This window comes from Lathyrus oleraceus, chromosome 2 (genome assembly GCF_024323335.1).
Source record: "Lathyrus oleraceus cultivar Zhongwan6 chromosome 2, CAAS_Psat_ZW6_1.0, whole genome shotgun sequence".
NCBI lineage: Eukaryota > Viridiplantae > Streptophyta > Magnoliopsida > Fabales > Fabaceae > Lathyrus > Lathyrus oleraceus.
In genome coordinates this window covers 253,191,023-253,213,050 of record NC_066580.1, presented here as the reverse complement: position 1 = coordinate 253,213,050, position 22,028 = coordinate 253,191,023, and the positions used below count along the sequence as shown (strand labels likewise).

Below are 22,028 nucleotides of genomic sequence, written 5' to 3'. Positions count from 1 at the left end.
GAACCCGTAAAAGTCAAGCTGCCATCCCTATATTTCATATGTTCGTCCTCAACAGGCAAATTTTCGAATACTTTGGTATCTAATCCACTCATATCTTGAAATTCATCTGCACATATTCATGCTTCATTCATATGCCCTAATTTTCGTAAAAGTTAAGTTGTCGTACCCTAAAATTTGCCCTCCTCTTTTCACTTTTCATCTGACCCATGACTCGAGATTCATCTACACATATTCATGCTTCATTCATATGCATTCAGTGGTCAATCTATAGATTCGAAGCTAGTGATTGAGGATTGCTTATTATATGGATTCAAAACCCTAGTTCTTGACTTTGGGTATTCATTCCGCCTTGAGTATATATGAAACCCTAATTCATTAGGGAATAGGCTCTTGACTTACATGTCTTCTTGCTTGGGATGTCGTTTGGTTCAGGGTTTAATCTCGACCCATTCATTAGTCCTTGGTCTATTGGTTACTAGCCCATTTTTACACAAGAAATCCATGATTCACGCCTCTTGATTGACTGAGGTCAATTGTTGACTTTCTGGTCAACCAATTGACCAAAGTCAATAATCCATTCCTAAATCCATTTTGTCTCAACTTTAATAACATCGATCATTATCTATGCCCGTTCGACTCATCATGGTGTTATGATTAATTCCACATTGATTTTTATTTCAAAATTAATTCTAATTTGAAATTAATTTTGGGATTAATTTTAATTGACTTTTTATCTTTAACTTGATTTTATTTGATTTTTAATTATGGAACTTCAATTTAGTTTTAATTGATTTTTAAACTAATTTCGAATTTCAAAATGATCCAAACTCTAATTGATTTTAATTTTCAAATGAATGTTAGATTCTTTAAATTGATATCAAATTAATGCCAATTTTACATTATTGAACTTTAATATCAACTTAATTTTAACTTTAAGTAAAATTGTTTTTAATTGGATTTTAAAATTGATTTTAATTGATTTTTTATTTTAATTGGATTTTGATTTTTAGATTGGTCTTTAGATTAGCTTTGGACTATTTTAGATATCCAATGTCCACTTTATGATCAATATCCATTTTTTTATATCCATTCTTGTAATCCGTATACATTTTTATTATCCATGATTAAAATATCCATTTCAATCAAACCACATTCCAAATCCAATTCCATTCTGCATTCCTAACTTTCAATATAAACCAACATTTCACATCCAACCATCAATTATAAAATTACAACAAAAGTTCCAATTTCATTACAAAACCAATTTCATATTTCATGCATTCATTTAATACCATTCACATTCCCAATTTCGTTCACAGTTAACCTTTTCAATTCTATTTCAATCGACTTTTTTAAGATCATTTCAAACTTAATTTCAAATTGATATTTATTAACATTTATTTCCATTATCAATCAACCTTTATTAAGGTTCAAACGATTCAAATTAACCATTTAAGTCCATCCAATGTCATTTCATTCCAATATTCAAAGATGACATACCATAACAATCCAAACAATCCATATTTTAATCAATACATAATTAATTCTATTTCCATTTTAATTAAAATGCATGGTTACAATTTACAAGCTATAATGCATATGTTCAATCCACAAATTTACAAAGACTCCAAGTCCAAAGTTCTTCAAGTCAAACTCCACTATTCAAACGAATCCACAATCCAATTTCAAAATACACACCATCATTTTGCACAAGAGTCCCTACAAGAACAAATACGAACGAGTGAGCCATGAGTCTCATTGAATATACATTCAAGCCACTAAAACGAAGCATTAAAACCAACACAATTTCAAACCAACATTGTTCAATTCACATCCTTTTTCAACAAGCCAAAATGATTCGTCTGTTGTTTGCTTACTAACTTTTTGAGTCTAACATAACAATTAACCAATTACCTTTTGTTCATAGTCTTATTCCAATTTATCCTAAACTGATGGATGACAATTGCCAAGAAACTTATGTTATTGAAATAGCTAACATGTTGAGTTTATGCTAACTAACATAATTTGTAGCAAACACAAAAATAAGCATTCAATAATAAGTATATTTCATGAGTTTAGCAATTTAATGCAACTATTCCATAGCCACATTCCAAACACGTCATAGCAGGAAGAATTAGAGCTGGTGCAAACTAGAATTTTTTTATTTAACAGAGAAAAACAGAACTAATTCCAACATAAGTAACAGAAATGCACATCATTTGATCAAGTTTAACAAACTGGCTGCAAGTCATAAACCAACAAACTCAATGACACCATTTAGCAGACTCTCCTAACAAGTACTACCAACCTAACAACAACCCTGTTAACACTCTTACTCAATTCCAACTAACTCAACCTATAACTAACTTCTATTTAACTAACTAACTATAAATAAATCTTTAATATTCACTTTCTTCAATCTTCACTTTCTTCAACCATTTTCTGCAACCACTCTCTCCATTTTTTCTGCATCAAATTCTTCAAGCTTCACTCTTCCAATTCACCTTCTCCACTTCTGTGTCGAATCCCTCTTTCTACATAAAGATTCTTCATTTTGCACGATAAGCTTATTCAAATGACGTGACAGAAGAAAAAAAAGGGAGAAGAAAGTACCCGTGAAGTCGGTAACATCGTCACCACCACCGCATCGAAACCCTTCTATGACGAATCAAAGAGGATGTCGGTTGAATGTTGAAAGGAGAGCGAGAAATCCACGGTTGTGTCTGATTCCGTCTCGTTTTTCTTTGATCTGTTTCGCGTTTGCACTCGAATTTTCACGCGTAGATTTGTTTCTCTTGACACCAGAATAAAATCCACCATACTCGCTTCATTGTGAACCAATCATAGATCATGGCATGGAGTTCGAAGATCGGCCGGAAAAACATCGAAGGAAACATGGAAGAAGTCGATCCGAGTGGAAGCGCGCCGTAATGGTAATGGTTCCAAAGTCACGGTGAGGACGAGGTTGAGGCACGGGCAATGTGGAAACCAGGACGCATAGCCTTCATCATTGTCGCTCGTAGTTTTCTCTTCCATAAGCTTTCATCCATATTTTGGCTTTGGATTGGCACGCGGGACTTGGGTTGAGGGATTTGTAAATCCGGTTTAGGCCTAAAACTCAAACAGGTTTGGCTTCTTTTGGATCTAAATTCTGGCAGCTTTTGGGCTTTGATGTGTGGGCCTGCATCATCACCAGTTGCACCCCTTTCTAGTTCATTTTTTGGGCTTATTAGGCTTATTTAGTAATTAAGTTCAATTAGTATTTAAGTTTTAGATTAGTGTTTAATTAAGTAGGCTCATTAATCTTGTTTAGTTCAATATGATTAGGTAATTATAATAATAGATTTTTTTAGAATTTTATTTAATTAGGATTTTATGAATTAATCATTAATTATATTTTAGAAACGTTAGGATAATTAGGATTAATCTTGATGTTTTTTTAGAAAATTAGAATTGTAGAATTAATTAGGTTTAAGGAGCAATTAGCTTTAATTATCAATTAGGATTATAGTTAGTAATTAAGATTTTCTATCCTTGATTAGTTAATTAGGTTCATTAGAAAATTTGATTAAGATGATTAAGACTTAATTCCTGGCTAACTAGAATTACAATTTTAATTAGCATAAATAGATTTAGAAATTAGGATTTTATAATTCTCTAGGTTTTTAGAATAATTAGATTGGTTTAGGTCTAATTTCTTTGATCTTTATGATTCGAGTTTCAATTCAATATTAACCATGATCGTTTTGCCCTTGGGGCCTAAAATCTTGAGTTTATGCATGTTCCCTTAGTTTAGGATCCTTTCATCTCGCTCAAGCTATTGTGAATATGCTGAAGCTCTGGAGCTCAAGACCTCAAAGTTCAAATGCAAATCAAGACTTCAAGTCAACATCAATCAAGCATAGCTAGCAAAGTGGACTACATTCTCCAGTACAGCAAAGGTGTCAACACTCGACAAGTGCAATTTGTAAGCTATAAGCCTTAAGTAATGAGGAATGATGAGACATAGTTTCTTTTATCCTTATCTAGAATGACTTTGCGTACGGGACGTAGGCCCTAGCTATGCAAAGCATTCACTCTCATTCACAAGCTTTAACATAATTCGTATCAAACAATTGTCAAGCCTTTTCAATACAACAAACAACATGGCACTACATCATAGGATCAACACAGGATCTCCTGTAAGCAAATTGTTAATTTTGATTCAAGTTGCAAGTTATGAGCCTTAAGTAATAAGGAATCATGAGACATAGTTTCTCCTATCCTTATTTAGAGTGACTTTGCGTACGGGGCGTAGGCCCTAGCTATTCAAAGCACTCACCCTTGTTCCTAAATTCTAGTTCTATTTGAATCATGCAATTGATAAGTCTTCTTCAAGAAAATCTCAATCTTTCAACACCCCAATAGTGGAGCATCTTTTGCTATCATCAACTCGTGGTTGTACACCCTCTTTTAATCAATCTCTTTGCCTTGTGAGGTGTTAAACCTTGACTCTTCGATTTCGATCTTTTCCTTGAGAGTCATGGACTCTGGCATGTGTTCTTATTTGCCTTGTAAGGTGTTAAACCTTGGCACAATATTTTCCTAGAAGGTGTTAAACCTTGGCTATCCAATCCAGTTCTTTTCCCTGAGAGTCATAGACTATGGCATCTGACTTTTTGTGCCTTGTGAGGTGTTAAACCTTGGCTATTTGATTTAGATCTTCGTCTTGAGAGTTCTAGACTCTGGCATCTAACTTTCTTTGCCTTGTAAGGTGTTAAAACTTGGCTATTCGATTTGGTCTTTTCCTTGAGAGTCATGGACTCTGGCATATCTGTCCCTCTTACCTTGTAAGGTGTTAAACCTTGGTTATTCAACTCAATGCTCAGCCCTGAGAGTCTTGGACTCTAGCACTTGATTCTATTCACCCTATAGGTATTAAACCTTGACAACTTACTTCATTGACATCATTAGTTTTAAAACTCTGGTATTGATACCTTACCTTGAAGGTCATGAATCTTGGCACTCCTTTCCAGCCTTGATGGTTATTGAACCCTGGCAAATCAATTTCCTTCCATTTTGTTTCAGCCGTAGTAGGCTGAACTACGATTGCTCTGATTTTGTCATTGCACGATGAGAATACGTAAGCACGAGGTTTCGAATCCTCCGCTAGCATACTTATTTATTATTCTTCCTTCCACCTTAGGGAACCATCCATATCTTTCATGACCCATTATCTACCGCCTATCATAAACCGTTCACCTAGTGACGTACTATTTCCTTGACACTAAAATACAATTTTCTTTGGATATTCATACACACCCTTTTAGGACGATATAACGACAGTCCGCATTTGTGCCTAGAGTTGTTTGGATTGTCCCCAGACTTTTAATTCCTTCTTTTTCGGCTCAACCGTACAATGATACCATGCTTTAGGCCCTCACTTGTGGTTCGTGCCACCTTCCTTTTATGGTACAAATTCCATTTCTCTTATGGATTCTGATGTATATCTGACCTTTCAGTTTCAAACTATACTTCTTCAGTCACTATTACCAAATATTCAATTTTGTGACTTTGGTCACTTCATTTCATTCATCTCCATGATACATTCATAATCTACCTTTATTCACACTCCATGTGATATATCAGTTATCTTTGAGCCAAATACACTACCTCTTTGTGCTCCGTCTTGCGTCACCTTGTGAACCAAGAGATGTTTGAGTCATACCCCCAAACACTTATTTCTTCATATTTTCGACATTACCCTATAGCGGCAGACATGCTAGCCTACGTACTAGTAAGAGTCACCTTACTCTTGGGTTAATGTTTTCACCCTTGTTGGAGTTCAAAACAATATCCTTTGGTTTAGACCATACTTCAATCACAATTTTTTTCATCTCCCACCACTAGTTCTTTGAACTACGGAGCTCTAAATTCCTCATTGCACTATGAGGATACGTAGGCATGAGTGCCTCAATCCTCACTGAGCACTTTATCTATTTCTTTTCATTTTCCCATTCTTTTGCGAGTAATCTTTAGATAACACCTATTCGAGTGAGAACAATCAAAACGGTTCCCATGGGGTACCATGGATGTTTGGGGTGCTAATATCATCCCATTGCATAACCGACTTCCTTACCCAACATATCTCTTTCCCCTGGGTTTTATCGATGTTTCCCCTTTCCTTCGAGAATAAATAAAGTTCGATGGTGACTCTGTTGTATGTTCGAGCGTGCGATACGTTCGGGTATATTTCCACTAGCTTCAGCTATATCGTCCTAAAAGGATGTACATGGAGTCCAAGGAGAAAGTGATATTTGATTTCAAAAATATGGTACTGATTGGTTAAAGAATGAAAGAGTAATAAATAAGGTAGCTCACAAAGAACTTGAATTCTCGTGCCTACGTATTCTCATCGTGCAATGAGAAAGTCAGAGCTTTCGTAGTTCAACCCACTAGGGATGACAACAGGGTGATTGAGGCAAAAGAAATGATTGATTGATAATGGAATATGAAGTAGACTTGGAAGTTGTTTAATGTGAACCACATTAAAGTCTATGAGTAAAGGTGAATACGATGAGCAACTGGGTCATTCGTCTCGTACCCAAATATATTAAGAATGAGGATATGAATTCTCCATTCTCATTCATTCTTTACTACTTAAGGCTCATGGCATATGATTCTCATTATAACTTTCAAGTTTTGGAGAAGAATCTTTGTTACTCCTTGTGTCGATGTTGCTTGCTGGAGAGAGACTTAACAATCATATGATTTGACTTATGCTAAAGTCTATGAATAAAGGTGAATACAATGAGCAACTGGGTCATTTGTCCTGTACCCAAAGATATTCATAATGAGGATAGTAATTCTCCATTCTCATTCCTTCTCTATTGCTTTAAGGCCCATGCCACACAATTTTAACCCTGATTAACAAGCTCTTGAAGAACCACCTTTGATGTGCCTTGTATGATCCACTGCTTGGTATAACTGGGGTGCCTTGAGACCCACAACTTACAGAAAGAGTCTTATCAAGTGATCAGGGGTCTTTGGATCACTTGAATAGACAATGGGACTATACAAAATCAAAGGATTTAGTTAATCAAAATTTCTTTTAATCAACTTGAATCGAGGGTTTGAATTAGCTTAAAAATTTGTGATCAACCTAATTTAAGGGTTACACTTATTTATAGGCTATTCCCAAGGGAGCATGCATATGTTAGTCAAAAACTTGATTAAACTATCTAATATTCTAAGTCAAAGATTAGTCTTAGAGGAGCATATATGTCCTAAACAACAAAATGAACCCTAAGGGCAAAATGGTCATTATGCATAATTTGTTTAATATTAAATTAACAATCAAAATTGAAACCTAATTAGAATCAATTAAACCTAACTAATTCTAACTAAGTCTAAACATATTACGATAATAATTAGGATAATCTAAAATTTAATCTAAACTAACATTCTAATTATGCACAAAAAATGTAGAAAAAACCAACAATTAAAATACAATAAAAACAATAAATAAATGTATAATAGAAATGAGCCAGGTTCAACGCACATGCTCGGGTTTAGGTCTATGAAGCCAGGTTCAATGCACATGCTCGGGTTTAGGTCTATGGGTTCATGTCCATGTTAAATCCACAATTCAAACGCTCATCTCAACACTGCTTCAGCAACATGAACGAACACTTCACCACATGACCAATGATTCTTCAACCTTCACCGTTTGCGCTCTTTGATCCTCACATTCTCTCCTAAAAAATTCAATCAAAATTCAAAGCAGAAATTAAATCCGCTTGAGGTGCACTCATCAAGATCTTGAATTCATCAATCGTCGTCTTCACTCGTGTTCGAAAACAATTGAAGATGAATCGAAATTGGCGCATCAGAGGCAATCGAGTCATAGATTTTAATTGATTCAAGAAACATGGAAACATGCTTACCTTACTTGAACTCTGGCGCGATGATTCTCCGACTAATTAACAGGTATTGGAACTTCTCTTCCTTTCTCTGCTTGATCCAATCTCTCTTCTTCTGCTTCTATGAGTTGTGGAGAATGATGAGTGATTTCTGAGTTATCCTTTGAATAAAGAAAAGTGATGAGTTATTTCTGAGTTATCCTTTGAATGAATAAAAGTGATGAGTGATTTCTGAGTTTTTTGTGATTTTTATGATGAAAAAATGAAGGCATGAATGAGTATTGATTGATGGCTTTTATAGGGTTTAGATTTCTGTTATGAAATGCCATCCAAATGTAATTAAAATTCACATAGTTAGTTACAAATGCAAATATCTGTTGGAGTTGAATCTGAGTGAAACTGATTTAGTTGAATTTGCAGATTTTGATTAGTTGGGTTAGGATCCTATGTGTGCCATGCTTGTTAATTATTTTGGAGTCCAATTATAGTTCTCTGTTGAATTGAAATATGCATGGTTCACTTGTTTTTTTTACTCGTGCTTGGTTACAAAATTATGCAGGTGTATGTATGGTTAACAAGGTGTTTTATTTGTGGTGTATATGCAGGTGGATGTGTGAAGGAGCTTAGGCTGGTGTATTTCCATTTGCAGGGCCATGGATATGTTGGATTTTGCAGGGTGCTTGTATCATCGAAGGTTTATGGATGTAATGTATTGGAAAGTGTACTGATTTTTTAAATGGAACGTTTGGATTAATGACAAACCATGGAATTTGAATGTGTATTAAATTTGACATGAATGGCTTAATGAATGAAAGTTTGAATGGAAAGTTTATTGGATTGAACTGGTATGGAAATATTTGTGGAATTTGAAAATGGAATTGAATATAATGGTAAGTATAATTGAATTATAAGTTAAAAGGTGGATTGAAATTTTGAATTGAATGGATTAATGGAACATGAATGAAATGTAATGGAATTGGAATTAAATCTTGCATTTGGTTTTAGTTTGAATAACATGCTTGGATTTGTGATTGCATATTATAACTTGAAAACAATGGTTGAATGCAACAATGGAATTGAAGATTGAATTAGATTGGGGTTTAATGTGGAAGGACTTTGAAAATATGATTTAGTTGTAAATGGAAATGAAATTAACTTGAAAAATGGGAATGAAAGTTGGATGCTGAATGACAAATATGAAGGAATGAAAGTTGGATGCTGAATGACAAATATGAAGAAATGAAATGAGATTATTTAGGTTTGAAAATGACTTATGGTTTAGGAATGACTTTGGCAAATAGTTGACCAAAAAGTCAATTGTAGATCTCAAATTAGGATTTTGTTATATGGACTTATGTAAATGGACATGAATCCTGATTAAACATGGATAGACCCATAATGATGACCTAGAAATGGTTTAAAAGCCTTGATGGATCCAAAGCAAGTCAAAGCCCAAAGAATCAATGTATTGGTGCAAACATGAATCCAAGAACCAAGGACTTATAATCCACACCATATGAATAAGACACATTATCTTGAAAGAGCCAGGAAGATGTGTAGGCATAATGGACAGGATGTTGGGCAAGGGCATTCCCTAAATGGACTAGGGGTTCAGTCAAACCAAGATGATTCCAAGTCAAACTCTACTAGCATAAGCCTTCAAGTATCTGAGATTAGTGTTTCAACATCACCTCCTTCAATCAAGGCATTTGGATGGATTATGATGCTTCCTAATCAAGTCTTCAACATATGAACCCCCAACTAGGGTTTCAAAAGTCCAGATAAGGCCCAAAGAACATTCATGAAGCCTCACTACCACATCATCAACAAATTAGGGTTTGAACCCCTTGAAGAGTACCATGATGGATCTTAGTTGAATTCATGCTTCAAATATCAAGCCATTATGGTTTCACATCCCCTATGATCAGATGAACACCTAAGTGAAACCTCTAGGGTTTCATCCATACCAAAAACCCTAGCTTTGCAAGCCAAGTACTTTGAATCCATAATGATCAACTACTAAGTATGGATGAATGCTTGATGCATATGAATGAAACATGTGGGTATGCAAATGATTCTTAAGTTAAGGGTCGAATGAAAAGGTGAAAATGGGAGGGCAAATTTTGGGGTACAACAGTTGCCCCTATTTAATCTTCTTGAACCTGGATACGAAAATTATGATTGCGTTTCAGGTATTCGAGGTAGAAGAGGATTAAATACTAACGTATTCGAAAATTTGCTCGTTAAGAACAGTTATAAGGTATAACAGCTTGACTCTTACAAGTTCTTCCGCTGAGGTACATTTTTTTAGATCGTCAGTGGGGAAACTGCCAATGAAGAACATGATATGCATGTTGCATGATCTATGCTTTATTTTCATGATGCCTGAGTGTTTCATGTGGTTAGATGGATGTCATTCACATGGTAGGGTTTACCATGAAGGGAACTCCGACTCATCACCAATTATACCGAAGAACTAATATTGTGAGAACATGATGTGTTAAAACTACTGAAGAACACAATGATATATGATCTAACCGAGCAGTCATCAAGACAAATGCAGATGTTCAAGCAAGACTTTCAAACTACCGATCACCTTTTAAAGTTCTCCAGGAGGTTACAACAATGCATAAGGTTTTATTTTAATGTAGCTTTTATTATTTCCCAAAATTTTTGAAGTATTATGTGATTAAAATAAATTAGTTATTTCCCAAACAAAATACAGGAGAAGTAAAAGTAATTGATGAAAGAAACATAATTGTATTGATTATAAACAAAATATGTACATATGGTGTGTACAAGGATGCAAATATCCTTAAAGAGGATATTGCAAAAATTGAAAAATAAAAGAAATGGCAATGGAGAATATTTTTGTATTTTTCCATTGATTACAACATATGCCGTCATCCACTTTAGGACATGAGTTCCAACACTTTGCTTTGATTGATGACGATTGGATCGATCTTGGCCGTCTGAGGTCTAGCTTGTAGCGAAGTAGGCTCAAGGGACATAGTCAATGCCTTTATCCCTAACTTTTTCCTGGACATTTTCTATTTTTTTCGTCCACCAAGATGCTCATTGTTGCATAAGTTTCCCTTTCGGGTTTTCGACTTAGCGAGCTTTATACTTTTATTTGATCCCTAACTTTTGCATGGACAATTCATATTTTGGTCCATTGGGATAGCCATTTTTGCCTAGATTTATCTAGTGAGAATCAATCTAGCGGGCTTTTATTATCATTTCTTTTTAGGCATAATATTTTTTGACTATGTCAGCATTCACTAGCGATGACAAATCTTCCCCATCCATTGTTGTGAGGATTAAGGCTCCACCTGAGAAGGCCTTCTTAATGACAAAAGGTCCTTCATAATTGGGAGCCCATTTTCCCCGAGGATCTGAGTGAATAACATAATACCTTTTGAGCATAAGTTCTCCCGAGCGATACTCACGAGGAAGAACTTTCTTATCAAAAGCTCGTTTGAAGCATCTCTTGTACAACTGACCATGGCATATATCCGTTAAACGCTTTTCTTCAATCAGATTCAGTTGGTCATACCGAGATTGAATCCATTCAGCTCCATCAAGGTCATCCTCCATGATAACCCTGAGTGAAGGAATATCAACTTCAATTGGTAGAACAACTTCCATCCCATATACAAATGAGTATGGAGTTGCCCCAGTGGATGTACGAACCGAGGTCCTGTAACCGTGTAAAGCAAAAGGTAGCATCTCATGCCAATCCTTATATGTTTTGACCATTTTCTGGACGATTATCTTGATGTTCTTATTAGCTGCTTCTATAACACCATTCATCTTGGGCCGGTATGGTGAAGAGTTATGGTGCTCGATCTTAAATTCTTTTCACAACTCCTTCATCATCTTGTTATTGAGATTACTGACATTGTCAATGATGATCTTGCTAGGAATTATGTAGCGGCAAATGATCTCTTTCTTGATAAACCGAGTAACCACTTGTAGAGTGACATTGGCATATAAAGCAACTTCGACCCACTTCGTAAAGTAATCAATAACAACTAGAATGAATCGATGACCATTGGAAGCTTTAGGTTCTATCATCCCAATCATATCAATACCCCATATAGAGAAGTTCCATGGAGACGTCAAAACATTTAACGAAGTTGGTGGCACAAAGATCTTGTCACTATACATTTGACACTTGTGGCATCTTTTAACAAAGTTGTAACAGTCAACCTCCATTGTTGTCCAGTAATACCCAGCCCGAAGGATCTTCTTAGCTATAGAAGGACCTTTCACATGTACACCCTCGCAACCTTCATTATGGACTTTATGATTGTGCTAGCTTCATGGCTATCCACGCATCTGAGCAACATAAAATCATAATTCCTCTTGTATAACTGTTCACACATGGTTTTCACACGAACAATCTCTAGCCTTCCTATTGAGGTTTACTTGCAGGATCGACTACAAAATCCTAGACTAAGTGTTAAGTATATGGGGTGTTTTGTTCAAATGTTTGGATTAAGAAAACGATAGGTAAAAATGCTTGTAAAAAGGTGCAGTGAAAATAGATGGAAAAAAGGCAAGATAAAACCGTAACGGGAAAAGTAGATAAAATGACTTGGTAATTTAAATTGCTTGAAGATAAAGGTGGAAGCAAGTATACATTTTGTAAGAATGAACTCTTTTCTCTAAACCCTTGACACTTTGAGTGTTTTACTTTTGAAATGTGATGAATGCCTCCTCTTGTTCTAGAGATTAAGTCTACTTAAATAGTAATAAAAAATAACTACTATATGGCCGTTGGCCATTTACAATGTGCCACACGTCTGAACTTACAACCCCACGTCTTTTGCAACTTCCCCCATGTTCTGCTCAACTGGTTATATCATTTTTGCTTGTTTGGCTTCGACTTCGACAAGCTCACCCCCGTCAACCTCCTTTCGACCTGGCTTATGTCCTTCTTGATTGTCAAAACGCTTCGACCATGTCCACCCCTATTGACATTTCTTCTTATGATTCCGTACCTCTTTCCTCAATTTTCCTCTTCAGCATAGTCAAAATTTGCTAGCTAATAATAACACATCACCGTTTAAGAAAAACTTGGAAGAAAGTCTTCTCAAGGCCTTCTTATCACTTAGAGATATACCATCGGGATATTTTTGTTTCTTCAGAAATGTCTTTATGACATAGAACCAAGGCTTATCATCAGGATTTGCCTCGATTTCTAGATAATGTGCTGGTTCATCCAAGTGGCCAATGTGGATAGCTGGTGCTTCATTCTTCCACTTGACTTTAAACATAGATTCCAACGTAGCTAGAGCGTCTTATAACTGATTCTCTTCCCTAGGAATATGATGAAAATAGATTTCATCAGAGTAGGGTATCATTTTTCAGATGTGCTTTTTATAAGGTATCAACTTGCTATCCTGAGTTTCCCAATCACCTTTTACCTGACTGATTACCTGATCCGAATCTCCATATACCTCAAAAATCTTGATCCTTAAGTCAACGGCCGCCTCTATACCATAGATACATGCCTCATATTCTGCCATATTGTTGGTGTAGTCAAAGCATAATCTAGCGGTAAACGGAAGGTGGAATCAGTTGGAGAAGTAATAATTGCACCTATTCCATGACCACGAGCATTGGGAGCACCGTCAAACACGAGTGTCCATCGTGATCCTGGTTCGGGGTCTGGAATAGCGAAATCTCTGATAAACATGATGTCTTCATCTGGAAAGTCAAACTTCAACGATTGATAACCCTCCACGGGTAAATGAGCAAGGTAGTCAGATAGAATACTCCTCTTTATTGCTTTCTGAGTCACATACTGGATATCATATTCGGTTAATAACATTTGCCACCGAGCAATTCTACCAGTGACGACATGCTTTTCAAATATATACTTTATCGAATCCATTTTGGATATCAATAAAGTGGTATAACAAACCATATATTGTCTTAGGCATTGAGCAACCCAAGCCAAAGCACAATAAGTCTTCTCAAAAAGTGAGTATCTGGTCTCACATTCAGTGAATTTCTTGCTGAGATGATATATTGCATGTTCTTTCTTGCCCGTGTCATCATGTTGACCCAAAACACAACCCATAGATTCATCGAGTACCGTGAGGTACATAGTAAGAGGCCTACCAGGAACCGGTGGTATGAGGATTGGTGGTTCTTGCAAATACTTTTTTATTTTGTCAAATGCCACTTGACAGTCATTATTCCATACAATCGATTGATTTTTCCTCAATAATTTGAAGATTGGTTTGTAGGTAGCTGTTATATGTGATATGAATTTGGAAATATAGTTGAGTCGCCCAAGAAAACCTCAAACTTCTTTTTCTGTTCGGGGAGGTGACATGTCTTGGATGGCTCGAACTTTGTCGGAATCAACCTCAATACCTTTCTGTCTGACTATGAAACCCAATAGCTTACCAGATCGGACCCAAAAAGTGCACTTTGCGGGATTCAAACGCAACTTGAACTTTCGGAGCCTGGAAAACAATTTCCTCAGGTGTTCTAACTGATCACCTTCAGTTATGGATTTGTCAATCATGTCGTCCACATAAACCTAAATCTCTTCATGAATCATATCGTGAAAGAGGGTTACCATGGCACGTTGATATGTTGCCCCTGCATTCTTCAAGCCGAACGACATTAATTTATAGCAGTAAGTTGCCCAAGGTGTGATGAAAGTTGTCTTCTCCATATCATCTGGAGACATCTTTATCTGATTATACCATGGAAAACCATCCATGAAGGAAAAGACGGAAAATTGAGCTGTATTATCAACCAAAACATCAATATGAGGCAAAGGGAAATCATCCTTTGGACTCACTTTATTGAGGTCTTGGTAATCTACACACATTCTGAATTTTCCGTCCTTCTTCGGAACTAACACGATATTAGAAACCCATTATGGATATTCATAAATAACTAAAAATCCAGCATCAAACTACTTCTTAACCTCTTCTCTGATCTTGAGTGCCATGTCGGGTCTGGTCCTTCTGAGCTTCTACTTGATTGGAGGACATTCAGGCTTGAATGGCAAGTGATGTTCAACAATGTTGGTGTCCAACCCTGGCATATCTTGATATGACCAAGCAAAGACGTCAACATATTCATGCAGTAACTTAACAAACTCGGAGTGTACATGCTCGACATGAGATGCCCAAATCTTTACTTCTTTTTTGTCAGCTTTAGAACCCAAATTAATGACATCCATTGGTTCTTTGTATGGTTGGATATCTTTTTCTTCATGCTCAAGGAGCCGTGCTAGCTTATCCAGTAATTTACAATCTTCCTCACCGTCATCTTCAGCTTGGTTAATTATAAATTCAGACTAACAACCGAGTCTTGCCATGCTGCTATCAATGGTTTTATTTTCTCTGCATGTTATGAGCTTATTTTAGTATGATTTTTAATAAAGTGGAAAAAGAAAAAGAAACTTTTGCCATTTCGTTTTTTTTGTGAAAAAGTAAAATAACTGAAAGAAAAAGAACACAAAATTTGAATGCAAAAAAGTACTTTCTTTATTTAATCACATAATACTTTTAAACATGGTAGCCCTTACAAGCTATCATCTTTTCTCAAGCAAAGGCAAGGGATTAAGAAAACAAAATGCATTGCGTTTTCTCCAAATACACTATAGGAATCACAGAAGCCGTCCAGTTTGTGAGCTTGAATCCTGGAGGGCATTTGCGTACAAGACTGGGAGTCTCCTGCACTACTGAATTTTACAGGATTGGATATCTGCTTCCTAGGACTTGCTTTGTGAGCTGAGGGATGATAGCCAATGTAAGACCCCAATTTTGACCCTAAGATCCCTCATGTTATCTCATCATATGCATTGGATTTGGGATCACACCTTGGCATCCTCCTTACCCCTCATTCATTGGGTTTGCATTGGGAGAGATCACCAAGCACATTTGATTGTATCATACTTTGTTTTTCATTATTTACTAACCAAAATTCCAAAAATATGTCTATGTATAGCTTTGTTTCTTTTGTAGGTAGTGTGTGCTTCCACCAATGCCTCATCAAGCTCACAATTAGGGTTTGAGACCCTCAGTGCAAGGAGATTAATCAAGAGATTGTTAAAATTGTTTCTAGACATCATTTATAGATCCCAATGATCTTCACTTATCATTTTGATCAAGAAATCATCAAGAGTTTGAAGCTTGTTTGCCTTGGAAGCCCTAATTCATCTAGGTATCTTGTGTGACTTCCTCAACAAGTTTCTTCAACAATTGATAAAATATATCAAGGGATACTTAATTATATATCATCTTATGCATATATGGTCCTCCATGATCTCTAAATATCAAGAAAACTTCAAGTTTGCAAGTTGGTTCGAAGAGGTTGACCAGAGAAAGTTAACTGGTCAAAACTGGGGTTCCCTAGACCCTATCTCCTACAATATTTTTCATATTAAAATGATTCCAAGATCAAAGCTACTACTTATGACATTCCAAACAACTTTCATGTTTAGGTAAAGATCTATTTTAGTTTGGAAAGTCATTTTTTATGGTGAAAGATTATAGGCCATTTTGTCTGTGCCCTAGTTAGGAGGTCAACTTACAAGGACCATAACTTGCTAAGTTTTCATGATATGAAGTCCATTCAAGTTTCATGATCAACTTAAAGATATCCTCTCCAACTTTGATTCTTTGAGAAACTTCAAATTCAACTGGAAAGGGCATGTTCTAAGAGGAAACATTATAGGTCATTTTGGGCAATTACCATTGAACAAGCAATTTTCCTCAACTTCTAAAATGCATAACTCCTTTATGAAAAATCCAAATGAGGTCCAATTTGTGACCTGATTGAAGAAGTTTGAAATAGCTACAACTTTTATGAAGGAACTTTTTCCATTTGAAGCTCATATCAAAAGTTATTCGAGGTGGAAGAAGTGAATATTTGACTTGGTACTTAGAATTTTTTTAATTATGTTTGATTTCCAAAACTTCCACCTCCGAATTCATCATGATACAAGCTTCAAATGGAAAAAGTGTTCAACATGAAAGATGTTCCCCTTGATCTCACCTTTTGAAAAAGTCCCAAATCACTTCATTTGGACAAGGTTTGAATGACTTGCAAATGGTTACTCTTCATGGTTCCATTTGGATGAATCTCATGACCACTTCTCAAATTCAAATGCATGGCTTCATGTTACACTTGCAACATCATGTAAGAACAAAGTTGGTTCTACAATGTATCTCTAAGATTTTGATGATAATAAAGGATGAAACAAAAATGGTACCCTAACGAAATTTTTCTTAAGTGTGCAGGACTCTGATCAAACAACCATATAAATAAACCATCAGATACAGAATCCAGCGATTAGATGCTACTCAGAGGATACGCGACCAAAAGGTTCTGACTCTGATCAAACGCAGGCATCAACAAAACAAAAGAAGTCATAAACTTTGATAAAGAAGAATGAATCCAGACTCTGAAGACACACGATCTGAAGAAGTCAAGATTAAAGAGAAACTCTGATTCAATCAGATACAAGTACCCTCTAAAGACAAACATTGCTAAACATGACTCTGGATACAAGATTCGCTGACTCAGAAAGCGTAACCGTGAAGAAATTTGCATTTAGAAAGAAACTATTTCTAGAAGGAAGTTATGACGCACCCAAAACGGTTTTGGAAAGAAACAAGGAGAGTAATGACATTAAGCATTCTTCAATGTCCAAGATTTTGTCATCACCCAACGATCCTCTCAAACTCCTATATAAAGGATGGAATGCCGCTCAAGAAAAATACACCTGAGGCACACAAGAATACGAAACTCTCCATCATCTTCTTTTCACTCTCTCACGAGCTGCTGCTCTTATGTGAAAAACTTTGGTTATTATTTTTGTAATATTTGCTTATTGTTAGAAGCACTATGCATTACCAATCATTTTATTACTAAGATATTTCCTCAAGTGACTCTGTGAAGTCTGAATACTTGAGAAGGCTAAGGGATTAATTCTCTTAGACGGTTGTTTGTGTAATCTTTCAAGATTAGTGGATTAAGACCTTTTTGAAGGTGAAATCACCTTGGCCGGGTGGACTGGAGTAGCTTTGAATTTCAAGCGAGTCAATATAAAATTCTATGTCAAACTTTTTATTCGGTGTGTGTCCAAGTTATTGAAAAAGTTTTATTTTCCAAACAATTCAAACCCCCCTTTCTTGTTTTTCTCTACCTTCTATTGGTATCAGAGCTTCGGCTCTGTTATTGATTTTCTAATCAAACACTTAACAGTGTGGAGAGATCCAACGTAAGAAAAATACTATGGCCAACACCAATGAAAGAGATAGTTACAATGCTAAACCTCCAATCTTTGATGGAGAAAAATTTGATTATTGGAAAGATAGAATTGAAAGTTTCTTTCTGGGTTATGATGTTGATCTATGGGACATAGTCACAATCGGCTACACACCTCCTGTGTCTGACGCTGGCGTTGCCATTTCCAGAAGCAAAATGACAGATGATCAGAAGCGCGATTTTAAAAACCATCACAAAGCCAGAACGATACTGCTGAATGCCATTGCCTGCAATGAATATGAAAATATCACCAACAGGGAAACATCTAAAGAAATACTTGACTCCATGAGGATGACTCACGAAGGAAATTCTCAAGTCAAAGAGACAAAGGCTCCGACTCTAATTCAGAAGTATGAAGCTTTCAAGATGGAGTACGATGAAGCTGTAGAGGTAATGTTTTCTAGATTTCAAACTGTAATTGCAAGACTCAAAGTTCTGGACAAGGGCTGCACAACTGCAGATCATGTCAAAAAGATAGTCAGAAGCTTGCCAAAGAAGTGGATACCAATGGTCACAACATTAAAGCTATCAAAAGATATGAACAATATCATCCTTGAGGAACTCGTCAGTTCTCTTAGAAGTCATGAGATAGAACTTGAGGAAGTGAGCCTTAGAAGAAGATCAAGTCGGTAGCACTGAAGTCTAGATCTGAAAGATGCAAGCCAGAAAGGAACAAAGCCTTCCAAGCTGAAGAGGAAGATAATGACGACTCTGAAAAAGAAGACTCTGACGATGAAGAAGAGTTATCCCTTTTTACCAGAAGAGTAAAAAAACTCTGGAGAAAAAGGAATAATAACTTCAAAAGACCAAGACCCAAGGGAGATCTCTTAGAATCAACCTCCAGAGGTAAGTCAAACAAAGAAATAACATGCTATGAATGCAAGGAAACAGGTCATTACAAAAACGAATGTCCAAAGCTGAAGAAAGAGAGCTCCAAAAGAGAAAGTTTCAAGAAAAGCTCATTCAGAACCAAAAAGGGACTGATGGCCACTTGGGATGACAGTGGATCTGATTCCTCCGAATCAGACTATGAAGAACAGGCAAACGTTGCACTCATGGCTACCACCTCCAGAAATACATCAGATGGAGAATTTGATTCTGAAGAGGTATTTTCTAATCTTTCTCGCTCTGACCTTGAATCATGCCTTTTTGAAACTCTAAACTCATATCAGAAACTTAAACAAAAATTTAAGGCTCTAAAAGAAGTTCTTGAAAGAACCATCGAAGAATGTGATAAGCTTGAGATAACTGCTTCAGAACTAAAAGATGAAAATCAAACTTTGATGAAAGAGAGAGACTCCATAAATAAACAATGTTTAAAACTTGAAGAAGCAATATCTCAAGCCCCACAAACTTCTAACACAATAATATATGAATATGAAAAATCTTTTCAAAAATTTCTGAAAAATGGGATAGAAAGGAGCAGAATGGCATCCATGATTTATGGAGTAAGTTAGAATAATAAAAGAGGAATAAGGTATGTCCCCGGTGAAGATAAGTCTTCTACAGATGACAAACCTAAATCTCCTTTTTCTTATCACTACACACATACACAAGCACAACGTTTTGATAATGCTAGAAAACCCAAAGTTCTAAGAAACTCTGGGAAAACTAATCACAAAGGACCCAAAAGATTCCGGGTACCAAAGGATAAGATTGTTTATGTTGCAGATATCTTATGCAGTAGAGTTAAGACACCAATCATGGTACCTGGACTCTGGATGCTCGCGACACATGACGGGAAGAAAGTATATGTTCCAAATCCTGGAACCTAAAGATGCTGGCTTCGTAGGTTTCAGAGGAAATCAGAAAGGAAGAATCAGAGGCTCCAGAACTATTGGTAATGGAACTCTTCCCTCTATATATGATGTTCTCTATGTAGAAGGATTAATGCATAACCTTTTATCAATAAGTCAATTAAGTGATAACAGTTATGATGTAATCTTCAATCAAAAAACATGTAAAGCAATTAATCAGAACAATGGAATAGTTCTATTCACTGGCAAGAGGAAAACCAATATTTACAAAATAAATCTTTCAGACCTGAAAGATCAAAATGTAAAATGTCTGATGTCTGTTCATGAAGAACAATGGGTATAGCATAGACGCTTGGGCCACATTAGCATGAGAAAACTCTCAGCTAAATAAACTCGAGTTAGTCAGAGGCCTACCTAAACTGAAGTATTCTTCAGAAGCTCTATGTGAGGCATGTCAGAAAGGTAAATTTTCAAAAACATCTTTTAAAAAGAAAAATACTGTTTCTACCTCTAAGCCTCTGGAACTTCTTCACATTGACCTGTTTGGACCTGTTAAGACATTGTCAGTCAATGGAAAGAAGTATGGACTAGTTATTATTGATGATTTTAGTCACTGGACATGGGTAAAATTCCTAAAGCACAAGAGCGAGTCTCACTTTGTATTCACTAGCTTCTGTTCCAAAGTGCAAAACGAATTTGACTCTAAAATCATCAGAGTCAAAAGTCATCATGGTGGTGAATTTGAAAATAATTTTTTTGAGGAACTATTTGACTCTAATGGAATATCCCATGATTTCTCCTGTCCTAGAACTCCACAACAAAATGGAGTTGTAGAGAGGAAGAATAGGACACTCCAAGAGATGGTCAGAACCATGATCAATGAAACAAATGTGGCTAAGCACTTTTGGGCTGAAGTAGTAAATACAACGTGTTATATTCATAATAGAATCTCTATAAGACCTATTCTGGAGAAGACTCCCTATGAACCGTGTAAGGGAAGAAAACCCAACATTTCTTATTTCCATCCTTTTAGATGCTCTTGTTTTATTCTCAATACTAAAGAACATCTGAACAAGTTTGATTCAAAAGCACAAAAAAGTATTATGTTAGGATACTCAGAACGCTCTAAAGGCTACAGAGTATACAACACAGAAACCAAAATTGTGGAAGAATCAATACATGTCAGATTTGATGATAAGCTTGACCCTAAAAAGTCAAAGCTAGTTGAGAAACTTGCAGATTTGAAGATCACTCTTGCAGGTTCTGACGAAAAGACTATAACACCAGAAGTATTTGATAAACAAAGTCCAGATGCAATTGAAGCCTCAACTATCCAAAAAAGATCAAGAAGTCGCCCCAACATCTCTGAAGATTTGATTCTGGGAAACAAGGATGAACCTGTCAGAACTAGGTCAACATTCAAAATATATGAAGAAACTCCTCTAGGACTAGTATCTCTGATTGAGCCTACCTCCTGTGATGAGGCACTTCAAGACAACGACTAGGTTCGAGCTATGAAAGAAGAACTAGATCAATTCTCTAAGAATGATGTATGGGATCTCGTTCCAAAGCCTAAAGGAACTCACATTATTGGAACCAGATGGGTGTTCAGAAACAAACTGAACAAAAAGGGAGAAGTAGTCAGAAACAAAGCACGACTGGTGGCACAGGGGTACAGTCAACAAGAAGGCATTGACTACAACGAAACCTTTTCCCCAGTCGCCAGGTTAGAATCTATTCACTTGCTTGTATCATTTGCTATGAATCATTCAATCAAACTATATCAAATGGATGTCAAGAGTGCATTTCTTAATGGTTATATATCAGAAGAAGTTTATGTCAATCAACCTCCAGGTTTTGAAAACTCTAAATGTCCAGAACACGTTTTTAAACTTAAGAAATCACTGTATGGTTTAAAACAAGCTCCTAGAGCTTGGTATGAAAGACTAAGTAACTTTCTTCTAGAACATGATTTTATTAGAGGAAAGGTTGAATCTACACTCTTCTGTAAAAACATTAAAAGTGATCTCATGATATGCCATATATATGTTGATGACATTAT

The 22,028-nt window shown here is 36.0% G+C and overlaps 1 long non-coding RNA gene across 2 annotated transcripts; it reads right to left on the bottom strand.

The window, feature by feature from the left end:
• Positions 1 to 1,457: 1,457 nt before the first annotated feature.
• On the bottom strand, positions 1,458 to 3,285 carry LOC127119054 (uncharacterized). Of its 2 annotated transcripts, none has more exons than XR_007802576.1 (2): positions 2,614 to 3,285; positions 1,458 to 1,719 (listed from the first exon to the last, which is right to left on the bottom strand). It is a non-coding gene; the product is annotated as an uncharacterized LOC127119054 (long non-coding RNA). The 2 variants fall into 2 exon arrangements; XR_007802575.1 differs by lacking the exon at positions 1,458 to 1,719 and adding an exon at positions 2,142 to 2,534 and having other exon boundaries at positions 2,614 to 2,759.
• Positions 3,286 to 22,028: the final 18,743 nt, after the last annotated feature.